Below are 16,786 nucleotides of genomic sequence, written 5' to 3'. Positions count from 1 at the left end.
CCTATTACGTAAAGTATGGTGGCTTAATGGTATACATGCTCTATTAGCGGTCGGTGTCTCATTTGGAAACACAGTCACGTGTCTCCCAAGTCTTGTTACTCTTTCTGTTTGTTGATGTGTCGACGCAGGTTCACGTAACCAAGAGCAATCTCCTCCTCCCGTTGTGTCGGAGCGTCATCAAAGCAAATGATCCCCTAGGGGGCAGGCATTGTGATGATGCAGAGGAAATAAGAAAGCCGGCTTTTTGTAAAAAGTTGTCTTTGCTGAGCTTTAACGCACTTCAAGGATATGTCCGTCGCTAACATCGCTTTACACAGAAAATCACACTACACAGAATGTTCAGTCACTTTGTTATCTTAGGCTAGTTTCATACGGGCGATCACGATGTTGTCGCGCGAAAATCACGGCAAAATCGCATCTGTGAGCCTTGGCGCTGCTTTTTAAAAAAATAATATTGCATCGCTGCCGCCCACGTTAAAATCATGCGAGCAAATCACGCATTTTTTAATAGCAAACGTCAATAGGACTTTCTAATGTTAAAAACACATCATGTCGCAACGCAAGTTTGTTTCGTTGCATTAAAGAGGAGGCTGCATGAGGAAACAGAGAAAGATAGAGCATGCTGCGGTTTTTGTTCTCTTAACATTGCAGATGGGAAGGAAACCATTGTAAATCATTGGTTTCCCAATCTGCTTTTTATAATGACTCTCGCACCACGTGAAAATCATGTTATTTTCTCGCTCGTGTGAAACCACCCTTATATTGGTCCTGAGTTCCATCCTGTATTATACTCCAGAGCTGCACTCACTATTCTGCTGGTGGAGTCACTGTGTGCATACATTACTGATCCTGTACTGATCCTGAGTTACATCCTGTATTATACTCCAGAGCTGCACTCACTGTTCTGCTGGTGGAGTCACTGTGTGCATACATTACTTATCCTGTACTGCTCCTGAGTTACATGCTGTATTATACTCCAGAGCTGCACTCACTATTCTGCTGGTGGAGTCACTGTAGACACATTACCTATCCTGGACTGATCCTGAGTTACATGCTGTATTATACTCCAGAGCGGCACTCACTATTCTGCTGGTGGAGTCACTGTGTATATACATTACTTATCTTGTACTGATCCTGAGTTACATCTTGTATTATACTCCAGAGCTGCACTCACTATTCTGCTGGTGGACTCACTGTGAACATATATTACTTACCTTGTACCGATCCTGAGCTACATACTGTAGATGCACTAAGCATTCTGCTGGTGACTTCATTCTCAGGATCGGTGACAGTCACAGAGGTCAAACCCCAACCAATCATAAAGTGATGACAAATCCTACCAATATGTAACATACGTTTAACTCTTCAAATATAGCATCTGAGGTAGGCAATGTTAGTAAAGGCCCATTTAGACACATCGATTATCGCTCAAAAGCCATCTTTTGAGCGATAATCGTAGTGTCTAAACGCGCTGCCATCGTGCACTTTTCGTTCATCGGCAAACTAGAAATGACCGATGACTGTTATCAGTGCCGCACGCTGATTTTTTCATCGGGCGGCGCTGATAGTATTCTTTCAGCTGATATCCCGCTGGCAGTTCTCAGCCGGACATGAGCTGAAAGCTCTGAGAACAATGCAGCTGTTTGCATATACCAAACAGTTGCCTTGTTCTCGGAGCTATCGCTGTGGTATCCCGCTCCGACTGCATTAACTCTTAAGTAGCCAATTAGCTACTTAGAGTTATGTAAAGATGATCGCTTAAAACTGTCACTCAAACTGTCTTTTGAGCGATTATCTTTCAGTGTTAATGGGCCTTTACTCACAGCATTATGCATAATAATCTTAATTAAACAAAGCCATTCTTGGAAGCTGGGACTCTTTTAATTGCACTTTCGACCAAACCCATAAAGACAAAATTAAAGCACTGAAGCTAATGGCTGTGTAATCTCCTGATATACAATAAGGCTCGGATCTTGGATGTTTTCGCTTATGTACTTGGGGATAATGTTTGGGCAGCTGGGGTCCTATACACTGTCCATGAGCCGCCATCTCTCCCTGTAAGTCCATCTCTCACTCATTTCTCTTTCCTTGCCTGTGTCTCTGGCCGTCTTCCCAGGCTTCTTCTCACTGCTTCGGAATTTCTGGAAATGACCTGTTACATTGTGGCAGCTGCACCCCTCCCTCCCTCTTGCTCACACTGCAGCACAGTGCAGCCCAGATCAATTAGAATTACAATATAATTGTGTACATGTGATGAAGACAACGGCCAGCAAGGGCCCATGCAATCAGATGTGGACAAATGCAAGAGCTCAGCTCAATGTGAGCTTTGTTTTGCAATCTCAGTGCACAGATAGCCTGCAGTGATACTTAGAAGTCATTTTAAAATGGTCATAGATGTAATGATAATCACTAATGGATAATTGCTATGTATAATGGTATTAAAATGATTGATTACTCAGCTGCTGCAAGTCACTGAGTGTATGTGGGCCCCTTTGGCCATCCACACTCTAACACTAATCAGATGCCCTACAGTTCTTAGCCAGCTCAAGTATGGAAGTACTGTTGAGTCTCCTGTGTGGTGTAGTATAAAGGAGCTGTCGGCTCTCCTGTGTGGGGTAGTATATAGAGGAGCAAACCCATGACCTCTCCCTCATGAGCCATCCAACCTTCTGGGCAGCTTCCTTGCTGGACCTTAGCCTGATTCCCATATCCCTGATCCAGTTCCTTGTCTTGGCTCCAACCTGCTCTTGGTTAGGCTAACTATATTAAGCCCAACCCTGCATCAGAACCAGCACGTGATAATTGTGCTCCAAGCCTTGATCAAGCTCCACTTCTGCCCGCTCCTCTGCAATTGAACTGAGACCTCCTTTGTCTACTGCAAACTGAGATCTCCCATTGCTGACCCCTGGCTTCCCTTCTGACTATGCTACCCGCCTCCTCCATCTGTACTATGAACTGAGACTTCCCATTGCTGACTTCCCTGACTGCTCTCCAGACCTGTGGCTACTACACTTTAGGCTCCACCCTAGTGCCTGAAACTGCTACAAAATAATCACGCCCAAAATGGAGCCCGTATTGACCACCCTGCTGAAACAAGTGACAGAGCTCCAAGATTTCTGTGCTCCTACCAGGAGAAGTTTCTGGATTACAGATCCTGGTGCTGGATCAACAGAAGGAGATAATTACCTTATGGATTTGCATCAATCAGGCTAGGATGTCCGGGTGCTACTGCCAGGAAAACTTGCGGGAGATCGTCGCTGATACTGAGGTTTCCTAAATCAATGCTGAATCTATTTTCAGATTCAGACCACCTTTTTTTGTCAGTGACCAGAAGAAGTTATTCTTTATCATCAACCTCCTCACTGTTGAGGCATTTGCATGGGCCTCACCATACGTAGAGATCAACAGTAATCTTCATGATAGCCTCGATGCCTTTATGACCGCAATGGGTCAAATCTTTGATGGTCTGAATTGCTCTGCCACGGCGGGAGGGAAGTTATGTAACGTACAACAAGGGTGATGTTCCGTTGCAGAGTATACGGTGGAATTTTGTCACTGGGCGAATGATACCATGTAGAATCCAGCTGCACAATAGAGCCAATTCTGCAGGGAATTATCTGAGTGGGTAAAGGATGAACTTGCTAGAATGTAGACCCCTGATAACTTGAAAGATTTTATTCAGCTGTACATCTGAATTAACCAGAGACTTTCCAAGTATCCAAAAGAGAGACTGCAGGGTTTGGGTACAAACATCCCTTACTCCTTCAGTCAATCCACGTTGAGTCCCCAACCAAAGACTAAAGTCGCACCAGAACCGATGCAGGTCGATGTCATCTTCAAACCGCTTTCCACCACTGAGAAAGATAGCCACTGTGCTGAAAATCTGGACCTTTATTGTGGAAGCTCAGGACATTATTCCAACATCCAGACCATGACCAATCTCGCTGTCACAAAACAAGGGGATTTCACCAAACACACCTTTGCACCGGTAGTTCAAGACAGAGTGAAAACCCTTTCCCCACTCCACCATTTTGTCCTCCCAATAGAGATCTTAACAGAGAATCAGAGGACGCAGTGTTCAACAATGTTCGATTCAGGAGTGGGAGGAAACTTCATGGACTTAAGATTCGCTTTTGTCAAAAACATTGCAACCAAACTTAAGCCCAAACCGATTGATATGGAAACTGCCGACAAGTCACCCTTGTTCTCTGGACCAGTCACACAGGAGACAATCAAACTGGAGCTCCACATGAAATTTGAGTACCAGCTCATGTTGTTCCCTACATTTCGGTGATTCCTGGGATCTCTTGGTTCTCTACCCATAATCCCTCTATCAACTGGGAATCAAGGACCATTGCCTTCCCCTCAGAGTACTGTAAAGAGAACTGCAAGATAGCACCATCCGCCCCTAATACGGTGCAAGATTTCAAGAATGGTCAACAGGACCTTACTGATTTGATACCAGATGTTCAGGGATGTCTGCAGCAAGAGGAAAGCTGACCAGCTGCCATCTTATCGGCCTTATGATTGCCCAGTGGAGTTGCTCCCTGTTGCTTCTATTCCATTTGGGTGGATCTACAAACCTTTCGGAAACAGAGTTGAAGGTACTCCGAGAATACCTGGACAAAAATTTGAAAAAGGGGTTCACTCGACCTTCTTCCTTGGCTAGGGCGCCTATATTTTTCATGGAAAAGAGTGACTCAGCCTTGCGACCATGTATCGATTACAGGGAGTTAAATAAGATTATGGTTAAGAATCGAATTTGGCATACAGTTGGTTCTCTCTTAACCGCTGGAGTACTATATGGACTTATCTGTGATGTGAGTGGATATCTGGCGAGAAGATCAGAATATCATTAAGATGCATGACAACACACTTGTAGAGAAGGTCCCTGAAGATGTCATTCACAAATTCCTGAAAGACAGTTAGAGCATTAACCAGACGGAAAGATCTCTCAAGCCAATGAATAGGAATTTGGTAGCGGTCCACCACATTCTGCTGCAAGAAGTTCCCTGCCGAACCCGAATCCAGGAAGGCCAACAGAGTGAACTGAGAACCAGAGATGGATAAAGTAACGGGTAAAGTCACTTTTGGAGAGGACTGATTTTCACCTAGGGTAGCCTCTCCTACAGACCCTAGGCTTGGGTGTTTCCCAGCTTAAGATGACAGGTACGGACATAATGCACCTGGGCTCCACAGTACAGTACATACACAGTGTAGCATCTTACTGGCGCTGGGTATGAGCCACGAGTGTAGTAGCTGTGTACATCTGGAGAGGTAGTCAGGGATGAGCCAGAAGTCAGCAATGGGTGGTCTCGGTATGCAGTACAGAATGATGAGGCGGGTAACATAGTCCGACGGAAAGCCAGAAATCAGCAATGGGTGGTCTCGGTATGCAGTACAGAAGGATGAGGCGGGCAATGTAGTCTGATAGAAAGCCAGAAGTCAGCAACGAGTGGTCTTGGTATGTAGTACAAAAGGATGAGGTGGGTAGCGCTGTTGGTAGGGAAGCCCCGAGTCGTTATCAGGAAGTTTTCAAGTCACTTTTACTGGAGAAGGAGGAGTGGAGCTAGATCAAGGGCTGTGGAGTACAATAATTTCGCACTGATGGAGTGGCAGGGCCAGACCTTTATAGAAAGTGCTAATTAGCAGCATGGCAGGGCAAGGACAGAGAGGCAGGTACTAGATCAGGAGCCAATTCAATGATATGATCAGCAGAGGAGCTTGTCAATGGATAGCTCACAGGGGAGAAAAAACATCCAGAGTACAGGAGGTCACAGGTTTGATCCCTAGATCAGTAGCCAAGAAGGTAGTCAGAGAAGTAGAAAGCAGCCTCTAGAACTTGGGTGCCAGTGGGAGAGATCACTTCTCCTGGGCTGCCTCTGTGATACTCTTCTGGAATCAAAGATCTATCCTAGTAGCCAGAAAGATCAAGTCCAAAGAAGACGGAATCTCACGACCCGCCAATTCATCCTTAACGTGACATGCTAGAGCCTCCAAAAATGTCACCAGCAAGGCCTCATTATTCTAGCTCGACTCCGAGGCCAGGGTTCGGAATTCAATAGCATGATCAATAAACACAAAGTAAATCATTGCTGTTATTCAAACCATAATTCTCCTGTCTGGTGTAGTATATAGAGGAGCTGTCAGCTCTCCTGTGTGGTGTAGTCTATAGAGGAGCTGTTGACTCTCCTGTGTGGTGTAGTATATAGAGGAGCTGTCGGCTCTCCTGTGTGGTGTAGTATATAGAGGAGCTGTTGGCTCTCCTGTTTGGTGTAGTATATAGATGAGCTGTCAGCTCTCCTGTGTGGTGTAGTATATAGAGGAGCTGTCAGCTCTCCTGTGTGGTGTAGTATATAGACAAGCTGTCGGCTCTCCTGTGTGGTGTAGTCTATAGAGGAGCTGTCGACTCTCCTGTGTGGTGTAGTATATAGACAAGCTGTCGACTCTCCTGTGTGGTGTAGTATATAGACAAGCTGTCGGCTCTCCCGTGTGGTGTAGTATATAGAGGAGATGTCGGCTCTCCTGTGTGGTGTAGTATATAGAGGAGCTGTCGGCTCTCCTGTGTGGTGTAGTATATAGAGGAGCTGTCGGCTCTCCTGTGTGGTGTAGTATATAGAGGAGCTGTCGGCTCTCCTGTGTGGTGTAGTATATAGAGGAGCTGTGAGCTCTCCTGTATGCTGTAGTATATAGAGGAGTTGTTAGTTCTCTTGTGTGGTGTAGTATATAGAGGAGCTGTGGGCTCTCCCATGTGGTGTAGTAAATAGAGGAGCTGTGGGCTCTCCTGTGTGGTGTAGTATATAGAGGAGCTGTCGGCTCTCCTGTGTGGTGTAGTATATAGAGGAGCTGTCGGCTCTCCCATGTGGTGTAGTATATAGAGGAGCTGTCGGGTCTCCTGTGTGGTGTAGTATATAGAGGAGCTGTCGGCTCTCCTGTGTGGTGTAGTATATAGAGGAGCTGTCGGCTCTCCTGTGTGGTGTAGTATATAGAGGAGCTGTCGGCTCTCCTGTGTGGTGTAGTATATAGAGGAGCTGTGGGCTCTCGACCATGTGGTGTAGTAAATAGAGGAGCTGTGGGCTCTCCTGTGTGGTGTAGTATATAGAGGAGCTGTCGACTCTCCTGTGTGGTGTAGTATATAGACAAGCTGTCGGCTCTCCTGTGTGGTGTAGTATATAGAGGAGCTGTGGGCTCTCCCATGTGGTGTAGTATATAGAGGAGCTGTCGGCTCTCCTGTGTGGTGTAGTATATAGAGGAGCTGTCGGCTCTCCTGTGTGGTGTAGTATATAGAGGAGCTGTCGACTCTCCTTTGTGGTGTAGTATATAGGGGAGCTGTGAGCTCTCCTGTATGCTGTAGTATATAGAGGAGTTGTTGGTTCTCTTGTGTGGTGTAGTATATAGAGGAGCTGTCGGCTCCCCAGTGTGGTGTAGCCTATAGAGGAGCTGTCGGCTTTTCCGTGTGGTGTAGTCTATAGAGGAGCTGTCGGCTCCCCTGTGTGGTGTAGTATATAGAGGAGCTGTCGGCTCTCCTGTGTGGTGTAGTATATAGAGGAGCTGTCGGCTCTCCTGTGTGGTGTAGTATATAGAGGAGCTGTGGGCTCTCCCATGTGGTGTAGTAAATAGAGGAGCTGTGGGCTCTCCTGTGTGGTGTACTATATAGAGGAGCTGTCAACTCTCCTGTGTGGTGTAGTATATAGACAAGCTGTCGGCTCTCCCATGTGGTGTAGTATATAGAGGAGCTGTGGGCTCTCCCATGTGGTGTAGTATATAGAGGAGCTGTCGGCTCTCCTGTGTGGTGTAGTATATAGAGGAGCTGTCGGCTCTCCTGTGTGTTGTAGTATATAGAGGAGCTGTCGGCTCTCCTGTGTGGTGTAGTATATAGAGGAGCTGTCGGCTCTCCTGTGTGGTGTAGTATATAGAGGAGCTGTCGACTCTCCTGTGTGGTGTAGTATATAGAGGAGCTGTGAGCTCTCCTGTGTGGTGTAGTATATAGAGGAGTTGTCAACTCTCCTGTGTGGTGTAGTATATAGAGAAGCTGTCGGCTCTCCTGTGTGGTGTAGTATATAGAGGAGCTGTCGGCTCTCCTGTGTGGTGTAGTATATAGAGGAGCTGTCGGCTCTCCTGTGTGGTGTAGTATATAGAGGAGCTGTCGACTCTCCTGTGTGGTGTAGTATATAGAGGAGCTGTGAGCTCTCCTGTATGCTGTAGTATATAGAGGAGCTATGGGCTCTCCTGTGTGGTGTAGTATATAGAGGAGCTGTGGGCTCTCCTGTGTGGTGTAGTATATAGACAAGCTGTCGGCTCTCCTGTGTGGTGTAGTATATAGAGGAGCTGTGGCCTCTCCCATGTGGTGTAGTATATAGAGGAGCTGTCGGCTCTCCTGTGTGGTGTAGTATATAGAGGAGCTGTCGGCTCTCCTGTGTGGTGTAGTATATAGAGGAGCTGTCGACTCTCCTGTGTGGTGTAGTATATAGAGGAGCTGTGAGCTCTCCTGTATGCTGTAGTATATAGAGGAGCTATGGGCTCTCCTGTGTGGTGTAGTATATAGAGGAGCTGTGGGCTCTCCTGTGTGGTGTAGTATATAGAGGAGCTGTGGGCTCTCCTGTGTGGTGTAGTATATAGACAAGCTGTGGGCTCTCCTGTGTGGTGTAGTATATAGAGGAGCTGTGGGCTCTCCTGTGTGGTCTAGTATATAGAGGAGCTGTGGGCTCTCCTGTGTGGTCTAGTATATAGAGGAGCTGTCGGCTCTCCTGTGTGGTGTAGTATATAGAGGAGCTGTCGACTCTCCTGTGTGGTGTAGTATATAGAGGAGCTGTGAGCTCTCCTGTATGCTGTAGTATATAGAGAAGTTGTTGGCTCTCTTGTGTGGTGTAGTTATAGAAGAGCTGTCGGCTCTCCAGTGTGGTGTAGTATATAGAGGAGCTGTCGGCTCACCTGTGTGGTGTAGTGTATAGAGGAGCTGTCGAATCTCCTGTGTGGTGTAGTATATAGAGGAGCTGTCGGCTCTCCTGTGTGGTGTAGTATATAGAGGAGCTGTCGGCTCCCATGTGTGGTGTAGTATATGGAGGAGCTGTCGGCTCTCCTGTGTGGTGTAGTATATAGAGGAGCTGTGGGCTCTCCCATGTGGTGTAGTATATAGAGGAGCTGTCGACTCTCATGTGTGGTGTAGTAGATAGAGGAGCTGTCGGCTCTTCTGTGCGGTGTAGTATATAGAGGAGCTGTCGGCTCTCCTGTGCGGTGTAGTATATAGAGGAGTTGTTGGCTCTCTTGTGTGGTGTAGTATATAGAGGAGCTGTTGGCTCTCTTGTGTGGTGTAGTATATAGGGGAGCTGTCGGCTCTCCAGTGTGGTGTAGTATATAGAGGAGCTGTCGGCTCACCTGTGTGGTGTTGTGTATAGAGGAGCTGTTGGCTCTCTTGTGTGGTGTAGTATATAGGGGAGCTGTCAGCTCTCCTGTGGGGTGTAGTATATAGAGGAGCTGTCGGCTCTCCTGTGTGGTGTAGTATATAGAGGAGCTGTCGGCTCTCCTGTGTGGTGTAGTATATAGAGATGCTGTCGGCTCTCCTGTGTGGTGTAGTATATAGAGGAGCTGTGGGCTCTCCTGTGTGGTGTAGTATATAGAGGAGCTGTCGGCTCTCCTGTGTGGTGTAGTATATAGAGATGCTGTCGGCTCTTCTGTGTGGTGTAGTATATAGAGGAGCTGTGGGCTCTCCTGTGTGGTGTAGTATATAGAGGAGCTGTCGGCTCTCCTGTGTGGTGTAGTATATAGAGGAGCTGTGGGCTCTCCTGTGTGGTGTAGTATATAAAGGAGCTGTCGGCTCTCCTGTGTGGTGTAGTGTATAGAGGAGCTGTCGGCTCTCCCATGTAGTGTAGTATATAGAGGAGCTGTTGGCTCTCCTGTGTGATGTAGTATATAGAGGAGCTGTCGGCTCTCCCATGTAGTGTAGTATATAGAGGAGTTGTCCGTTATACCTCATTTATATAATTTTATTTTTTCACGGTAGTACTTTTTTTTTATTCCAAAGATATTCAACTTATTTAAATTATTTTCTGCTGCTATCTTCTAATAGCAAAAACATTTTTCTGTTTTTCCGTCAACATAGTTGTGGGAAGCCTTATTTTCTGCGGGACCTCCTTTAGTTTCTATTGTTAATCACTGTGAAGAACATACGACTTTGGGATGTACAAAAAAGAGCAATTCTGGCATTAATTATTTTTTTCTCAGGACGTTTACCATGCGGGTTAAATATTACGTTACCTTGATAGAGTGTATATTTATGGACAATACCAAATATGTTTTTGGGGTTTTATTATTTAGATTCTTTTCTTATAAATACGGCAGAAGGGTTTTTAAAAAACTTTTATTGCCTATTATATTTTTAATAATTTATAAAACTTTTCTTTTTTAGTCACCATAGGGGACAAGACCTTGTTTGATCGCTCCTGCAGTATGATGTAACGCCATAACATTATGCTATTCCGCAATATGACAGGCATTCTATTAAGCCAAGCCACAGGCATGACTTGATAGATAATCTGCAATGGCAGCCCTGGGGCCTTTCAGAAAGCCGTCAGCTGCCATTGCAACCACACAGTGACCCATGATCTCATCACGGGGGTCAGTGTGGAACCGCCTAACATCGATCTGGGCATTTAAAGGGTTAACAGCCCTCGATGAGCGGCACTGTTTACCGGAGCTATTTCGGGTGGCTGTCGATCCCGATCCTCCTCCATACAAACCCCTAACCTCCAAGACGTAAATATACGTTCTGTAGCATTAAGGGATAAAGTATAGAGGATTGGTCTCAGCTCTCCTGTAGAGATGAGCAAGCATACTCGGATAAGTTAGTTACTCGAGCGAGCATCGCTCGTCACGAGTAACTGCATACTTGTCCGAGCATATGCTCGGGGGCGGCTTGAGTGAGCAGCGGCGAATGGGTGGGAGTAGGGAGGGGAGAGAGATCTCTCTCACTCTCCTCCCCGCCACCCCCGAGCATATGCTCGGATAAGTATGCAGTTACTCAAGACGAGTGATGCTCGCTCGAGTAACTGACTTATCTGAGTATGTTCGCTCACCTCTACTCTCCTGACATTTTTATTTTATTTTGTTATACCGCCTGTAATGCTCTATTTCTCCTGTGGAGGCGCTGCAGGGGAACTAAACACTTCCCTCAGATTACAACTGATCACCTTTGATCAATTTGTTTTCAGGGGATCCTTCTAACAAAATGAGATTATCTAAACAGACAGCCCCTTTAAGTAAACATCTGGAGTGTTACACGGCACTTGTACATTTTGCTCACTTGGGTGTCTGTTCTCTCTACAGAATTCCCCTTTGCATTTCCTTGTATTACTACTCCTTTATTGACGTATGTAAAAACCTGCAGATTATTCTGCTCCAAGTTCACGGTCAGTGAACACATATGGATATGTTTGGCAGCGTGTCCAGAATTCCTCATTATGTTGACTGTGTAGAATAAGAAATCAGCTGCTGAGCTCGTTGAAGGTATTGCGGTGTATTTCTCTCCCAGATCAGGTTTAGTTGTTAGAAGAAACATCCCGTCAAATGCTATTACAGTCCATCATTTCTCACTGTCGGGCAGCATGACCTCCACGACCCCTAGTGGCTGGGATTTACTCTAAGGAGAGTGTTGAAAAGATCTGTCCTCACCCTTATCGTCAGCTGAGTCCAGAAGGAAGGCGAGAAATACTAGCAAGCTGTGAAGTCTTGCCAGGAGAAGACTACAGATCAGTCGAGGACAAGCAGAGGTGCTATCTGGTGCTGCAGGAGAGTCGGCAAGCGATAAGGGCTCTTGTCAAAGTCATTATTAGCCCAGCGTTGTACGAGGGGTTAAAAATTCAAGCACGCACCTATGCGTAATAGATTTACTTTGATCTAATGCATCCAAAAGGGGAATAGTCTCTATAAGTTCCCAACTGTTTTGTGTATGTAGGTCTCCAGGAGATTTAGGTGCACCAGGTGGATTCATGGTTCCACAGTGCCGACAAACCATGTATACTCAGGCTGAGTAGTTGTGAAAGGCGCCTCTATTTCTTCCCTTTTCCTTGGATGGTGGAGTCTTATTTGCACACATCATGGCATCCCTCCCTGAGGAGATGCCTAAAGCTTGCCATATATTGAGAGAATGCTATGTGGCATAATATGATGGCCCAGGTCCCTGCTACCAGTGCATACAGGCCAGTTCAATTACAGAAAGGAGGAGGAAAGACCGAAAAACCTCATAGGGAAAGCCCACTGAACCCTGAGCCTGCAGCTCCGCAATCACCAAATCAGGGAAAGCAGGTCTAGAAAAGAAGAGCAGCAAAACAGTAATCAGCCAACAACATCGAGCAAGTGTAACCTCTCCAGGCACACAGATATTTAACTATAGTTGCAATCAATTAAAATTGAACATCCCTCATTGTAATTGGGGTTATTTGCCAAATGTACAAACTTTTAGCCGTTTGCAAAAAAGCAGTTAACCAAGAATGATATAAAGGGGTTATTCGGTGATTTATGGTAGATTTCTTACTGGAACACACAGAGTTGGAGCCACGAAGTCCGGCTGTGTTCCAATAAGAGGTCACATGGTATCGCGTCCTTCGTCGTCGGTGACATTATAGGGGAGCGATGGGCTGTCGGCTCATTAAAACAATTAAGCAAAGCCCTCTTTCTACCACGGATGCAGGGATAGAATGAAGTCCTTGGCTAATTCTTTTAATGCGCCAATAGCCCATTGGTCTCCTATGACGTCACTGACAATGGAGGCCGTGATACCACTTGGATGTGATGGGTCAGACATTTATTCACATTGAACTTCATTTGCCATTTTTCTGCCCAAGCCCCCAGCTTATCTCGGTCCGTTTGTAGCCGCACATTGTCCTCCGTTGCATTAATTATATTGTATAATTTTGTGTCATCTGCAAATATTGATATTTTACTGTGCAGCCCCTCTATCAGGTCATTAATAAATATGTTGAACAGAGTGGGGCGCAATAGTGAGCCCTGTGGCCCCCCCGCTAGCGACGGTGGCCCAATCAGAGTACGATCCATTTATTACCACCCTCTGCTTTCTATCATTGAGCCAATTCTTTACCCAATTACACACGTTTTCACCCAATCCAAGCTGCCTCATTTTGTATATTAGCCTATTATGTGGCACGGTGTCAAAGGCTTTAGAGAAGTCCAGATATACAAGATCAATAGATTCTCCCAGGTCCAGCTTAGAGCTTACTTCATCGTAGAAACTGATCAGATTTGTCTGACATGAGCGACCCTTCATGAATCCATGCTGGTGAGGAGTTATTCCCTTGTTCTCCTTGAGGTACTCATCGATGGCGTCTCTCAGAATCCCCTCGAAAATTTTTCCCGTTACTGAAGGAATCACAAATCACATATCAGGGGTAGAGAATATCTATTTCATACAACCCATATAAATGACAAAAAGGCCCTCCTATAATATATAGCAAGCAGAAGCAAAAAAAACTGGAGTGCAGGACTTATGAAAATATATATATTTATTACATATTATGAAAAGACACACAAATATAAAAACACATTAAGGGCGCCCACCCACTGGCGTTTTTTTTCACTGCGAAATTCGCAGGTTTTTTTTTTCTGCAGGGGGTCTATGGGACTTGTAATGTAAAAATCGCGATCGCGATTTACCGTGATATCGCGATTTTGCGCGATCGCGATTTTAGCTTTGCATGTCCCATAGCCCAAAGACCCCTGCAGAAAAAAAAAAACGCTGCGAATTTCGCAGTAAAAAAAACGCTAGTGGGTGGGCACCCTAAATCTAAATAAATCCCCTCATAATGATATGAATCCCCGATAGATATATACGACTAGATCTGTCCAGGGCGATAGCCATCAGGGTATCTGCAGTATAACCCCCATCTAGGAGGAAAAGGCAAAGTGCAGAGTATTAACTACCTATTGATGACATCAGGCTCCCCAGGGTTCCCCATAATGTGGGGATTAGACCCCTGACGTGTGTTTCTGACAACCTTCTTCAGAATTAAAATATAATTATACTTGATTAATTGTATACAGCCAATGCTGCTGTTTAGTAAAATTAGAGACCCCAGCTCAGGTTCAGTTTACTCCCCTTCCTCGTTTTCCATTGCAGTGTCAACAAATGTAGGAAGGGGATTTGGCTCAAGGTTCACACTGCCCTTCACTCCTACAAAGGATAGCGATAAGGCAGACAAGTGCCGGTGAGCCTCGTCTTGGGTTCAGGGCATGGTCCATGAATGTGGCCCTAATGATTTATGCCCTGAGGCCCACACAGCTCTGTATAGTGGCATTGTGCAGTTCACACCATATGAATAATGTGCAGAGGTCAGCTATGTAAGCCGTTGTGTCCTCTTGGAATCTTTCTTTTGCTGGTCCTGAAGTCGCTGAAATAAAACCTGCATTACTATATAGAAGATGAACAAAAGGGAAAGCAGCTGTGGAGATCATGACTCATCTGGGATTCATCCACATTCCACTCAGCAAGAGTCAACCCTATACAATGGCTTCAGGGATGTGAGTTCAACGATAAAACTGCCACTCCCAGCTGTACACAGTGACGTTATATGAAAACATAAATACATACACAACTTATATGGGTACTTATAGTAATCCTGAGTTACATCCTGTATTATACTCCAGAGCTGCACTCACTATTCTGCTGATGGAGTCACTGTGTACATACATTACTTATCCTGTACTGATCCTGAGTTCCATCCTGTATTATACTCCAGAGCTGCACTCACTATTCTGCTGGTGGAGTCACTGTGTTCATATATTACTTATCCTGTACTGACCCTGAGTTACATCCTGTATTATACTGCAGAGCTGCACTCAGTATTCTGCTGGAGGAGTCACTGTGTACATACATTACTTATCCTGTACTGATCCTGAGTTACATCCTATATTATACTGCAGAGCTGCACTCACTATTCTGCTGGTGGAGTCACTATGCATATAGATTACATTACTGATCCTAAGTTACATCCTGTATTATACTTCAGTGCTGCACTCAGTATTCTCCTGGAGGAGTCACTGCGTACATACATTACTTATCCTGTACAGATCCTGAGTTACATCCTGTATTATACCCCAGAGCTGCACTCACTATTCTGCTGGTGGAGTCACTGTGTACATACATTACTTATCCTGTACTGATCCTGAGTTACATCCTGTAGATCTTTTATTATAAAAGTAAAAAACACAACAAAGACAAACTGCAACAATAAGAATAACCCATATAAAGCAATATAAGGCCCTTCCCCCACAGTCCATGATCCATAAACAAAGTAAATGTCCATATTTGGGTTTCCCCCCGCCGTACACACCAACACACATACACACTCAGCATATAACACAATATACAACATATAACACAATATACAACTATATACCTAAAATATAAAACTAAGGAAACTACAACTACATAAAACCTTGTAAACTATAACTCCAGGTCCAGCCGTACCGCACTGTACCCACACAACACAAATGTAAGCATTAACATAAACACAACATAAATAACTGAAATAGCAACATAAATAACCAAATTCAAACAGAAAGACCGAGCCAACTGGCATAAAACTAACTAAAAATATGCATTTTTTTTTTTTTAATTTTAATTTTAATTTTTTTTTTTTGGGTCCCCAGTGCAGCTTGGGGGCCAAGCCTGCTCCACCAGTCTGTGCCCAGAGTTCTTAGTTCAGGACGTGCCAAGCCACACCAGGGTTTTTTAATTAATAAATACCACACTGTGCACGCCGCAGCCTGGGGGCCATGCCAGCTCCACCAGCCGCACTAAACACTCTCTCTGACAAGACGCTAGCCGCAGGACAAGCAAGCACCTCCAGGGCATACAGCGCGAGTTCAGGCCACGTGTCCAGCTTCGACACCCAGTAGTTGTAGAGGGCAGAGGCGTCACGGAGGGCGGTCGTGCGATCGGCTACGTACTCCCTCACCATCCTTTTACAGTGCTCCCGCCGACTCAGCCGTGACTGGGGAGCGGTGACACAGTCTTGCTGGGGAGCTACAAAAGCTGTCGAAGGCCTTAGAGAGTGTTCCCCTGCCTGTGCTGTACATGCTGCCTGATCTCCGCACCTCCCCTGCTACCTGGCCCTCGGAACTGCGCCTTCTGCCACTAGCGCTGTCGGATGGGAATTTTACCATCAGCTTGTCCGCCAGGGTCCTGTGGTATAGCATCAATCTCGAACCCCTTTCCTCTTCGGGTATCAGAGTGGAAAGGTTCTCCTTATACCGTGGGTCGAGCAGTGTGTACACCCAGTAATCCGTAGTGGCCAGAATGCGTGTAACGCGAGGGTCACGAGAAAGGCATCCTAACATGAAGTCCGCCATGTGTGCCAGGGTATCTGTACGCAACACATGGCTGTCCTCACTAGGAAGATCACTTTCAGGATCCTCCTCCTCCTCCTCAGGCCATACACGCTGAAAGGATGACAGGCAAGCAGCATGGGTACCCTCAGCAGTGGGCCAAGCTGTCTCTTCCCCCTCCTCCTCATGCTCCTCCTCCTCAACGCGCTGAGATATAGACAGGAGGGTGCTCTGACTATCCAGCGACATACTGTCTTCCCCCGGCTCTGTTTCCGAGTGCAAAGCGTCTGCCTTTATGCTTTGCAGGGAACTTCTCAAGAGGCATAGCAGAGGTATGGTAACGCTAATGATTGCAGCATCCCCGCTCACCATCTGGGTAGACTCCTCAAAGTTTCCAAGGACCTGGCAGATGTCTGCCAACCAGGCCCACTCTTCTGTAAAGAATTGA

This window comes from Eleutherodactylus coqui, chromosome 4 (genome assembly GCF_035609145.1).
Source record: "Eleutherodactylus coqui strain aEleCoq1 chromosome 4, aEleCoq1.hap1, whole genome shotgun sequence".
Taxonomy (NCBI): Eukaryota; Metazoa; Chordata; class Amphibia; order Anura; family Eleutherodactylidae; genus Eleutherodactylus; species Eleutherodactylus coqui.
This window is presented reverse-complemented; position numbering follows the sequence as displayed.